The sequence below is a fragment of the Leiobunum rupestre genome, chromosome 11, assembly GCF_980474605.1.
Source record: "Leiobunum rupestre chromosome 11, qqLeiRupe1.1.hap1, whole genome shotgun sequence".
Lineage (NCBI taxonomy): Eukaryota > Metazoa > Arthropoda > Arachnida > Opiliones > Sclerosomatidae > Leiobunum > Leiobunum rupestre.
In genome coordinates, this window is record NC_143394.1 from 744,325 (window position 1) to 756,862 (window position 12,538).

The following is a 12,538-nucleotide window of genomic DNA, read 5'->3' on the forward strand; positions in this document are numbered from 1 at the left end:
CCGGTGCCATAGTGGGCCTTACACCCATCGGTAAACCAGACGATCTCTCCTCTGGTACCGAGGGTCAAGTTACTCCACTCCGCACGGCTAGGGAAGTTAACCTCAAACTAAACAATTTCTAACACTAACCTGTGAAAAGATGTTTTCTTTTGTGTATTTACTCTTACACGATTTCATTACACAATTTTGAGCCTTTCTTCAACTTTAATTAAACATAAGTCCTTTTAAAGATGTCAAAAAAAAACCGCGTTAGCGTCGAGCTAAAGTCGGTCATTTTAGGCGAAATAGAATGTTAGTTCACCAGTGCGGCACCGATGGCGTAACTTTCGTTGTCAGCCAAACTAAAATCGTTCTAGTTTGTTATCCGATTTCTGTTTTTCGCCATAATTTCCCCCATAGATTTACCTTAATTTCCTTTTGTGTCACTGCAAATGTTTCTTCTCTTTATTTCCAATCTTAGATTTAGGCAATATATTTATTTTTTACAAAAGGTAACTATTTGTTTTTTAAATAAAAAAAAACATTTTAGATATAGTATATCTCTGCCAAAAAATTGAATGGGTTGCCATTGGGTGCACAGTAGGGGGAGCACAGAGACGATAATTTTTTAGTTTTTCTGACTGAAAATATCGAAAAATATTTTCGCCCCAAATTTCGCAGTTTTTAAAATTTCTAGTGCTCATCAAGACAGTTTTTCGCCGCAAAGTGGAAACACTGCTTTCGGACTTGTTCTTGTGTGCCAGTTATTTAGCAGCAAAGATAATATAACTACGTACCTTAGATTGGAAATCAAGCTCCTTGCACGTAATGCAGGCAGAGGTGGTCAAAAATTGTGAGCAGCTGTCCAACATGAACGCTCATAATTTTTGACCTTGATTTTTCAAGTGAGCGAGTGTTCACGGCAGGCGATCTTATTTTATCTATCTTCAATTGAGCAGGCTCAGGGCGAACGCGGAATAGTTTTTTTCACTGGCTGATAAATCACGGCGCGGTGAGCGAGATCGGCCGATCAACGGGCTAGTCTTTTCACTTTTGAGCGATAGTCCCTCTAGCGGCGCGGCAGTTTTTCAGTTGAAAGCGAATAGCGGGGCGTCGAGAAATATCTTCCCGGTTGACGGAATTGGATGTTCAATTTTGAAAACTAGTAGAGGGCGAATCTTGATCACTCTGAGCAATGGCGTGGTTTTTTCCTCGAAAATCGTTCACCGGGAGGCGAACCTTCATTGAAAATATTTGGTTTTCTCATCGATTTGTCTATTATTTTTTTAATAAGTGGCCGTTCGAATAATTGTTTACACAACGATTTGTCTATTCTAAAATTGGAAATATCTAGGCGGTAATAGAAACATTACTGTTATACTTTAAATATTCCACACTTTATAATTATTAAGCCTAGTTCACACTGTACAATTAATTGGGCCACTTAATTGTATCCAACTATTTGTGAGCCTAATAATTGTATAGTGTGAACGGAAAAAGTGGGAACAATTGTTACAATTGTCCTGTTCATTGTATACAATTATCTTCCTTACAATTAGTTTGATACAATAAAGTGGGCCAATTAATTGTATAGTGCGAACTGGGCTTAGAATACAGTGGCATTATTGGTTCTTTTTGTGATTGTTGTCGTCCCCCCCCCCAAATTCGTCCCGGAAAAGTTACAATGGTTAACTTGTTCTTTATCATTGTTCGGAATGAATCGGAACCAAGCTTTAACAATGCAAAATATACGATAAAAAATTTCTGGAAACAAAAATGTAATGTACACAAAAAATAAAGTAGTCCATGGGCCACGGACATAAATTTTAAAGTGCGTAACAACAACACACTAACTGCCTAACAAAATACAAAATGTTTGAAGAATTATAATACATTTGCGCAGGTCGCCTGCAAAGATGGAATTAAACTTATCCATATAAAATGTAATAATAAAGATTAAATGATATATAACATAAACAAATATATATAAGTTTAAAAAATATATATTTTATTATAAATAATTTATATTTATATTTATTATTATTATTAAATAAATAAATTAATAATAATCAGCTTGACCAATATCCATGTCGTCACTTCAAGAATAAATCATCGTACGTTGTGGGTTGGGCAACGGCTATCGCGAGCGCGACCTAAATAAAGGGTGGGCGGATGGTGTAGACACCAGGCCTGTAGCCAGAGGGAAGCCAATACAGGCGTGATATGTTTTACGCGTGATCTAGCCATTCTTTGGACTCAACCCCCACTTGTCCAATGTTGTGTATCTCTCAACCCCTGGTAGACTCATACCCCCTCATCAAAATGTTGCCACATGTTAAATTTAACGTAAGCCTAATTAAAATTAATGCGATTAACGTCGATTGGAAACGATTAATAATGATATCGCAATATATATATGCAAATTAAATTAAAAATTTATTGTCATTTGGTAAACGTATATCAAACCTTTACACGGACGGACTCGCGTGGCTCTGTTTACATTTTTTTGTCGGTGTAGGCACTCCCACAATGCTCTAGAAAGCTAGTTTTATTATTTGAGGAAATATATACGAAATTGTTTAGGACTAATGATATAGAATCGGGAACCAAGTTTATGTCAATTCTTTATTCAACGAAAAGAAAAAAATCAGACAATTTAAAAAATAGCATTTGCAAGTAACTAAAATAAATTAAACAACGCCAGTCTACATCTCTTAGGGAAACCACTATTTGTCCTGAAAGTTCGTGTTGTCCTAATGTGACCATGGTACCGTCACATACGGTTTTTGTTCTTTGCTATATAACTAAATATATCACGTAAGCGTATTTCAACATAATAGTACCGAAGTACTTTTCTTCCGATTTTTTAGAGATGAGTGTGGTTGGCCACCCGAAATCCGTCAAAGCCCGTGGGCCGAATAAGGCCGACCCCTTGCTTATGCAAGCCGATATTTACAAAGCCCTTCGTTTTGAAACAAGACGTACGACAGTCAGAATACACACAATCCTGTCGAAAACCCGATTAAAATCAGTGTCACACTTATTTGTTACTTTTCGTCACACGTTGAGAGCGACGTGCGTACTGCTCCGATAAGTGTCACACTAATATTTGTTATGTCGGATCATACGTTGGAAGCAACGTGTACTGCTCCGAAAAGTGTTACACTTATTTGTTAATTCTGGTCATACGTTGAAACCGAGGCATACGACTTAAGCTGGTTTCACACTCGACGGAGTGTCTACGATAAACACCGCGCGGAATTTTGTTTCACATTCGATATACCGTTAACGCTCAACTTTACGTTGTTAATTTTCCGTCGAGTGCAGTGGCGTACCTAGGGGAGGGCGGAGGGGGCTGTCCACCCAGGGCGACATTTTCTGTAGGGCGACATAATAATAATAATAATAATAATAATCAGCTAGGCTAATACCCAAGGCACCACCTTCATTGAAGTAAATAAAATAGCCTGTTTTTAGTAATGGTTAAAGTTAATCCTTTTCTCGTAGTGAGACTCGCTTTTTGTTCATTTGGCAAGAATGAATGCGTATAATAATAATAATAATAATAATAATCAGCTAGGCTAATACCCAAGGCACTTTTGCTGTAATATTTCCAATAATTTGTAGATAATAAAGCAAGGTTACTAGCCTTTAGAACACCATTATTCGTTAGGGTGTGCCTACAGTGCCTTGTATTGTAGTTTTTACTGTTTTTAACGATTAAACGATGACACTTTTGGAAATTGGGAGGGCGGCAAATTCGTGATGCGCCCCGAGCGTCAAAGGGTCTAGGTACGCAACTGGTTGAGTGTGAGAACAGCTTTGAAAAATGCGAAAAGAAAACTCGCGTATAAACCTCTGTAAACACACGGATGGACAATGTTGGAAGTTGCGGGGTTTGTATACTGCTCCAAAAAATTAGGTTTATAATAAAACGTAATTGCAAAACTAGGTTATATGGAAACCACAACTCTTCAAAAATATAACTTTCGTGAAAATCGGACAACGTTATTTCGACTTTTAGGCGAAAATATAAAACCACGTAAATTATCCCGAAAACCATACTTAAAATTAATATTAACTGATATAACGGAAAATATAGGTTCGCTGAATCTTAACCTATTCATTTTTTTGGCCGTTATCGGACCTAATTTTAACAAAATATCTACCACACAAAGCGAAACCACCGAACACAGTAAATTTGGCAATGTCCAATTTCTTGGGCTCTGATTCCCAAAATTTATGAAGGCTATTGATGCAGTACATTCTTTGACTTTTCTAGCCCTAACAAGGGTGTGTTGGCATACAGTGCTACGCCCGTGGGTTACTTTAGGCACTGGCTAGAACCGTACAAACCTCCACGGGTGGGTAATTAGCAGGCGCGTGCCAACGTTTTTACGAAAGCCGTGCAAAAACAAGATGTCTGGGACAATATGGTAAAAAAACCTATTATTTACGGTAAATACCTTCGAATCTTGAGTAAACAACAACTTTGCCCAATATATGCCCGAAGAAAAGTAGCTAGGGTGGTGCCCCCGCTGTGAAATTGAACAGGGGCAAGTTCTGGCTGTGGAGTTAAGTAATATCGAAGTTAAAACCGTGAACAACGTTTTTCTTTGTGACGTTTTGAACCAAATTGAAATCTTGAAGGAATTGTTTGAAAATATTTTTATTTAACAAGCATCTTACGGGGCATCGACCATTGTTATACAGGGTGTCCACTAAAAAACGATCCAGGGCAAATAATTCAAAATCGGTTTTAGCTATGATTTTGAATTTTTCATGTCACATAGCACGCCCAGGGGCCATTGGACGATGAAAATTTCAATGTCCTTGAACCATGTCTTCAAGGTCATTCAAAATCTTACTTCAGAACCACTGGGTTTAGAGATTTTGTGCTACCACATTCTACCTCTAATAAGCTTTGACCCGATGTAAATTGACCAATAAGAAGATGAGAAAATGAAGAAAGAAAACTGGGTGGTCATCAAGCTAAAAATAACAAAGATTCCACGCTGGTTCGTTAATAAACTCAAGACTACTTTTGCTAGGGTAACAAAAGTTTCAGAACCCACTTAGCAAAAGGGGACAAAGTAGAGTAGTGAAAGTTTTTCCTCATAAAATTTTATGTCTAAATAAATTTGAATTGACTTAATTTCATAAATTGGGAGCTTAAAAATTGAACGCCGAAAACAGGTTGGTTGGAATCTTGTTATTTTTAGCTTGATGACCACCCAGGTTTATTTCTTCGTTTTCTCGGCTTCTTATTTTTCAATTTACATCGGATCAAAGCGTATTAGACGTAGAATGTGGTTCTCGAGATAGAAGTGAAGAGAAGCACATTGTGAAACACTAAATGAAAAGAGACTTAAAACGGTTTTAAAATTCACAATTTATTTATTTAAAAAATCCTACGTTTCGGAGGAACTGTTCCTCCTTCTTCAGGGATTTTTACAAGTCTCGAGATAGATTTTGAATGACCTTGAAATTTTCATCGTCCAATGCCCCCTACGCCTGCTATGTGACCTGAAAAATTCAAAATCCTAGCTAAAACCGATTTTGAGTTATTCGCCCTGGATCGTTTTTTAGTGGACTACCTGTATCACTGAAACTGCTCGCGTGTACGAAGCACTTTAATTACTCTATGGTCACAATATAAAGCGATGTTACTTTTCTCATAAGAAATATATAATTCTGCATTTGCTTATAGTCCGCGCAGTAAAGGCATTTGGCCACTTTGTATTTTGTACTTCCGTCTTCAGACGGTCCAAACGACACTTTTTTTACGTCTCCATATACGTCAATTCGCAGTTTAGAGGTGCCTGCCACGCTTCCGTTTGAAAATCCGGTTGTTCAGGAACTGAGTTTACAAGTCACCTGTGAATTCTACCAAACTATGTAGCCTACCGCGTAACGGATAATCGGATAAAAAAATTAGATTAACCGATGCAATGTTCATTTGCGAAAACCAAGTATATTACAAAAACGAATGAGATAAAGGTTATGTTGTTTTTATCTGATAGAATGTCTTCTTTATTTATTGGATAATTTACCCAACGAACAATTTTTTTTTTCAGATAGACCTACTAATTAGGTAAACTTGATAATTGAATTCTGATCATACGCGACGGTTTATTTATATGGTTTGAACGTCATACAGATAAGAGGGGTCAAAGGTGAAACGTATAAATTTAAATGTTCCGATTAAGCTTTCCTTTATCTGAATTGGTAGATAATGTGAAGGTCTATTTTCATTCAAATATATAAACCCATGGATGATATCGCAATGATGACTTTTTATTGGATTATTTCTACCAATAGGATATTATTAAGTGCGATAAAACCAATCATTACATCTTGGAGCGCAACTTGCTAAAGAAATGGCACAAGCATTTTTTTAAACATATTACAGGTTATTAAACTCATAAGTTACATAAGTTATGATTTATAAACGCTGTAAATATATTTTAAAAACAAATTATAGTATCGATTGTAATTAATTATATTCCACTATTTCATAAAAAAATTGCCACACATCTTAACCGACAGAATTGTTTACAAAGCATAATGCTTGTCCACTTCATTGGTGTGTACCACGTTTTCGCTAAAATGACGATTAGTTCCCGCCCCCTCCCGTAGATATTGAGTAACTTGGAACTGAACTCTCGTAAAACTTTAAATTAAAATTGACGACACTCCTACACAATTTTACACGGCCACCAGTCCTGTAAATAAGGCATTAAAAGTCGCTAGCTGACTTGGGACTGTGGTGGCGCCTAGGGTTTTAGCCTAGCTAATTATTATTAAATAACCCGGACACTGGTAAAAAGCATTACAAGCAGGGTCAGGGGCGGACTGGCGCCTTTTTTGTGAGGTGGGCATTGTTGACTTGCGGCCCCATGTCGAACTAAAAGGTAATTGTGGTCGCGGCCCCGTGGTATAGCGCCCATCTTCCTACCGGGTCAGTCCGCCCCTGAAAAGGGTACAGTTTATCCAAACGCCGAATAATCGGCGAAATGAAAAAAAAACCCGCTATCATTTAAGTAATGTTTGCATATTTGGATTAAAAATTAACAGTGATTAACCGATAACAAACATTTGTCAGCTGTGCCTTCTAGCGGTTAAATTAGCTTCCCTTTGGGAGTTCAAGGTTTCCTTGGGTGGAATTTGATAGCCCGTAATGGCGTTATTAAGCACTTTAAAAATCATGTCCATGGGCTTCTTTATTTTTTGTGTACATTACATTTTTGTTTCCCGAAATTTTTTATCGTATATTTTGCATTGTTAAAGCTTGGTTCCGATTCATTCCGAACAATGATAAAGAACAAGTTAGCCATTGTAACGTTTCCGGGACGAGTTGGGGGGGGGGGACGACAACAATCACAAAAAGAACCAATAAATATGCCACTGTATTCTAAGCTCAGTTCGCACTATACAATTAATTGGCCCACTTAATTGTATCAAACTAATTGTAAGGAAGAAAATTGTATACATTGAACAGGACAATTGTAACAATTGTTCCCACTTTTTCCGTTCACACTATACAATTATCAGCCTTACAAATAGCTGGATACCGTTAAGTGGCCCAATTAATTGTACAGTGTGAACTAGGCTTAATAATTATAAAGTGTGGAATATTTAAAGTATAACAGTAATGTTTCTATTACCAAAGAGTATAAAAACTACGTAACCTAGAGATATAATGACGGTCGAAAGCAGTAAAGGAAGTTGTAGCAACCGGGGGGGAATTTACCCTTCAAATTTCGGTACCGCAGCGCCACTACGGCAGTATTTAGTACAATAAATAATAAAACCGGAGAAAAATGGCAGTTACGGTGTTGCGGAGGTGCTAAATTTGGCATTTTGGATATTTAATTGTCGAATATCTGTCAATTCAAAAAAGTGACAGTAATTGGTTACTGTTTCGTGATTTTTTTAGTTAGAATTTGTGGATTCGTTGTTTCGGTGTTTATTTTCAAAAAGTGAAGAATAAGGCGTTTGTTCTCTAACGTTGCCAAGTCCTAAAGGTAACCAATTCCTTAAGGAATTTTCAAGAATGTTGAACTAAATCAAAATGATTGCCACTTAAAACTGCCGTAGTGGCGCTGCGGTACCGAAATTTGAAGTGCAAATTCACTGAGTGACTTCCCCCCCGGTTGCTACAACTTCCTTTACTGCTTTCGACCGTCATTATATCTCTAGGTTACGTAGTTTTTATACTCTTTGCTATTACCGCCTAGATATTTCCAATTTTAGAATAGACAAATCGTTGTGTAAACAATTATTCGAACGGCCACTTATTAAAAAAATAATAGACAAATCGATGAGAAAACCAAATATTTTCAATGAAGGTTCGCCTCCCGGTGAACGATTTTCGAGGAAAAAACCACGCCATTGCTCATAGTGATCAAGATTCGCCCTCTACCAGTTTTCAAAATTGAACATCCAACTCCGTCAACCGGGAAGATATTTCTCGACGCCCCGCTATTCGCTTTCAACTGAAAAACTGCTGCGCCGCTAGAGGGATTATCGCTAAAAAGTGAAAAGATTAGCCCGTTGATCGGCCGATCTCGCTCACCGCGCCGTGATTTATCAGCCAGTGAAAAAAACTATTCTGCGTTCGCCCTGAGCTTGCTCAGTTTATCTCTCTCTCTGAACAAGATCAGCCGACTTTCGAATTTTAAGTGCTCGTTCATTACTAGTTTACTTTCAAATTTGAGCGCTCGTAATTTTTGCCCATCTCTGAATGCAGGCTCTTACTGAGTTCCCGGCGGAAGTCGGAAAAAACTGCCTCCATAGAGCCGCTGCTGGCAGGGCTACCGACATCTAGTTAAAAAGTTTTAGTGAAAATTGTGCCTTGGTTTTTGACTTGCGGTTTTCAAGATACCAGATATTTTTGCGTTATTAAAAAATTTCTAAACGAAAGAAAACTAAAGTTGAGTAATATAATTTTGGGTTATCTATTGAAATTCCTTATTTCTCACCCTGCTATGGAGCCCGATTTTTCCGACTTCCGGCGCGTAGTCATGGCGTTTTTCTTTGGGTTGCTCCGAAACCGCTCTTAATTCCCATTCGGATCAAAACAAATTGACGTGTGACGTCATCGATCCTTAAGAGAGCGGACGAGAGTACTTTTCCAATGATAAACGTAACTTTTTTCGGATCAGTATTTTTGGCGCGCTTTTCCCAATGAGAAACAATTGTTTCTCCAACTTTCTTGTATATAATTCAGACGCGTTTTATTAGGCCTAGAACGCTGTAAAAATGAATCAAAAGGTGATTTTCGGCAGAAATAGTACTACTTTATTGTTTAATGGAAAGAACTCTGAAGCTTCAAATTCCGCGACGAGGGAATAACACATTTCACGGGTTAATCGAAAATTATCCCTAAACTATAATTTTTTCTTATTAGTCTACAGTTTACATTTACACTACAATATAGTAGAGGAAGTAATAAATTTATGTACTTCTTCATTTGAAAATCTATGCACTAAATTTTTAATAAATCCCTCAATTTTCGGATGTACTGCTTTATCCTTAAAAATATGTTCCAAAAAAATCTTCCTCCTCTGAACTTGATGATGAAGATTCTAATAATAGCAAAATAATTCGTAAATCTTCTTCCCTGACCGCCGCCATTTTCCACAAAACTTGCTCCGAATCCGTACGGTTGATCCAGACTTGGAATTAGCGGGAGTCTTGGGGCCAATGACTCTTAATAAATATCAGTGGGCTCTTAAAATAAATCATTCGAACGGGGGTTGCGGGTCACCAGGGCTCTCAATTTAATTAAAAAATATTTATTAAACATTTTACAGAAATTTCTGGAACATGATTTATACGCCCTTTTTGAAACTCTGTTTTCCTACCCTATACGAGAGCGGGATCTAGCCGAGGGGCTAACCACTCTTAGAAAGTCTGTACACCGATTACGCCGGATTACGCTTAGATTAGCACTGCCAAAGGCAGGGACTTCAAAGATTACGCGTAATCCCATTAGTACAGTCAATAGCTGAAAACTATTCGTGAGTTCTGAACCGTTCAACCAGTCCCCATGCGCACTATTCGGCAAAAAAATTCTAGAACTACCCAAATGCAAACTATTCGCAGACAAGAACCTCTTGTTGAACCGTTCTAAATGGTACCTACTCAAGAGCAAGTACTGGCCGGAACTCAAGGTTGAAATCTCTAAATTCGTCTGCACATCGGGCTGCGTACGTCAAATCGTACGATCCTAATTTGAATCACAAAAGTTCTGAACTATCCAGAACTTTTGCGTGACGTCACAGCTCAGTCCTAGGCCGTTCTCTTAACGGTTCAGAACTCACGAATAGTTTTCAGCTATTGGTACGGCTCTGTACACCGATTACGCGGAGTGATCAGCCCCTCGGATCTAGCGTTACAAATGATTATGTGTGATATTATGATATACTTGCTTGTTTTAAAGTTAATAAATATTATGTAAGTAACGTAACCAATTTTTATTTTCCTATTTTCCCTGTAGACCAAATTTTAAATTTTTCCCCCAATTCCCCCCCCCCCCTGGGCCAGTGGCCCTCAATAAAAATAAACTTAAGGGGGTCGGGGGCCCGCAGGGACCCCGTAAAAAATATCACTATTTCCAAGTCTGGGTTGATCCGTCACTTATCTCGGATCAACAGAGAGCAAGAAATCAGCCACTCTCTCGCGGAGCAACGTCCCAATGGTAAACGCGAATCTCTGCGGGATCTGCTCTCGAAAGCCCAATGGGACACGCAAGGACTTTCGGAGCACTCCGGGAGGAAGGAAGAGCAGCCCAAAGAAAACCGCCATGATCAGTAAAAGCCTAACGAGAAAACGGGCTATCGAGAAACGCCGAGATTTCGAATCTAGGATACGTAGTTATATCTTTGTTGGCAGACAACTTTCCAAATTGCCAATAATAAAAAAAAATTGCTGGGGTGCCAGGCTGCCAGCTAAAGCGAATCCGCCAAAATTCTTAGATACGAATATTCTCCGTAAAATCTAGGAGCAACAAACACAACACCCCACACAAGGAGAACGCAACCCGTCAAAAGTCGTGGATTTTCTTGTGTACATTTTTCATTGGCTAGACGCTTTAGCGCCTGCTGCCGTCGGAAGGGGAAAATTCGGAAATTGTCTTCCCCTCCGCCCGTAAAACGCTCACTTCAGCGTAAAGGATCGTGACGCTCGTCCAATGAAATTCGTACACAACCCTTCTTTAGCGTGTTTAAAGACTAGCTGCGTTCTCCTTGTGTTTGTTGCTCCTAGGTAAAATAATCTTATAGATTCTTTTATGGAGAATATTGGTGGAGGAATCTATAGCTTGACTACCTGGGGAGGGGACCCGTTAGGGAAAACGAAATTCCAATAGTGGAGGCAAAGGTGGTACGGTCGTGGCGGGCGCCACATGGGACGTTGTAAAAGAGGGGAGGGGGGCACTATATAGTGATTTCAGTATCACGTGACACGACGTCACCTATGCTTTTTCCCATAGAGAAAAAATACTGCACAAAATGGCAGCCATAGCCAAAGCTACGAACTGAAACTACTCAATACGCTCCTAAAAGAGTGTATTAATTGACTCTTTCATAATAAGTCAATTTAATGAAGGTGTGCCATTTTTTATGTTAGCTTTGAATAAAATAATTTTCCCTAGATTTTGCAAATTTTTGGTTGGATTTCCCTTGTAACTGGTTTTAGGGGTAAGGGGTCAAAATTTTAATAGATGTGGAAAGTTTTCCTCAATCTGTAATCACTGAGCACGAAAGTAGAAAATCCGTGCCAAACATAGAAATAGAAATTAGACTAGAAGCACTGCCCTTTCCGCCAATCCCAAGGGAAACAGGCGAGCTAGAAGGCTGACATTATGGTGGAATCGCGATGTACGCGCCATCTGACAAACGCGTTAAACATTGTCGCCATGGCTACGACGCGAATTTCGAAGAGGGGAAAAAAAGGCGATCCACTGCGCACCACGTCGTGCGCAGCGGCGGTCTTTTCGTGTTTAAATTTTTGCGTCTAAAAGCATATCCGCAAAAATGGTTAAAAACTGCGCTTTTTCACATTGTAAAGAGAGATCTGGGAAAGAAATAAAATTCTCATTTCATAAGTATGTAATATTATAGTAAATATTTTATAATAATCTCGGAATAAGAGATTTTTTTAAACACAAGATTTCCTCTGAGAAATGATGAATTACTAGGAAAATGGGTTTTAGCGGTAAATCGCGAAAATTGGACTCCATCTTCAATTACTTCATATGAGCATGATTCATGATATGACTTTCTGTGTAGTAAACATTTTCTGCCGGATGAAATTTACTTTAAAAATGGAAGGCACCATTTGAAAGCAAATGCTGTACCTACACAAGTAAAAATTACCCTATACATTCTGAAATAAAAAAATAATTGAAATATGAATAATTTCTTTATTAAAACAAGAATTTGAAAGAGCTCCCAAAAATATCTATTCCAGAACAAAGCATATCTTCTAGAGTATGCCAATTTACTGATTTTAGTAATTGTTATTTAGTTTCCCTATTTATCAGAGGTTATTT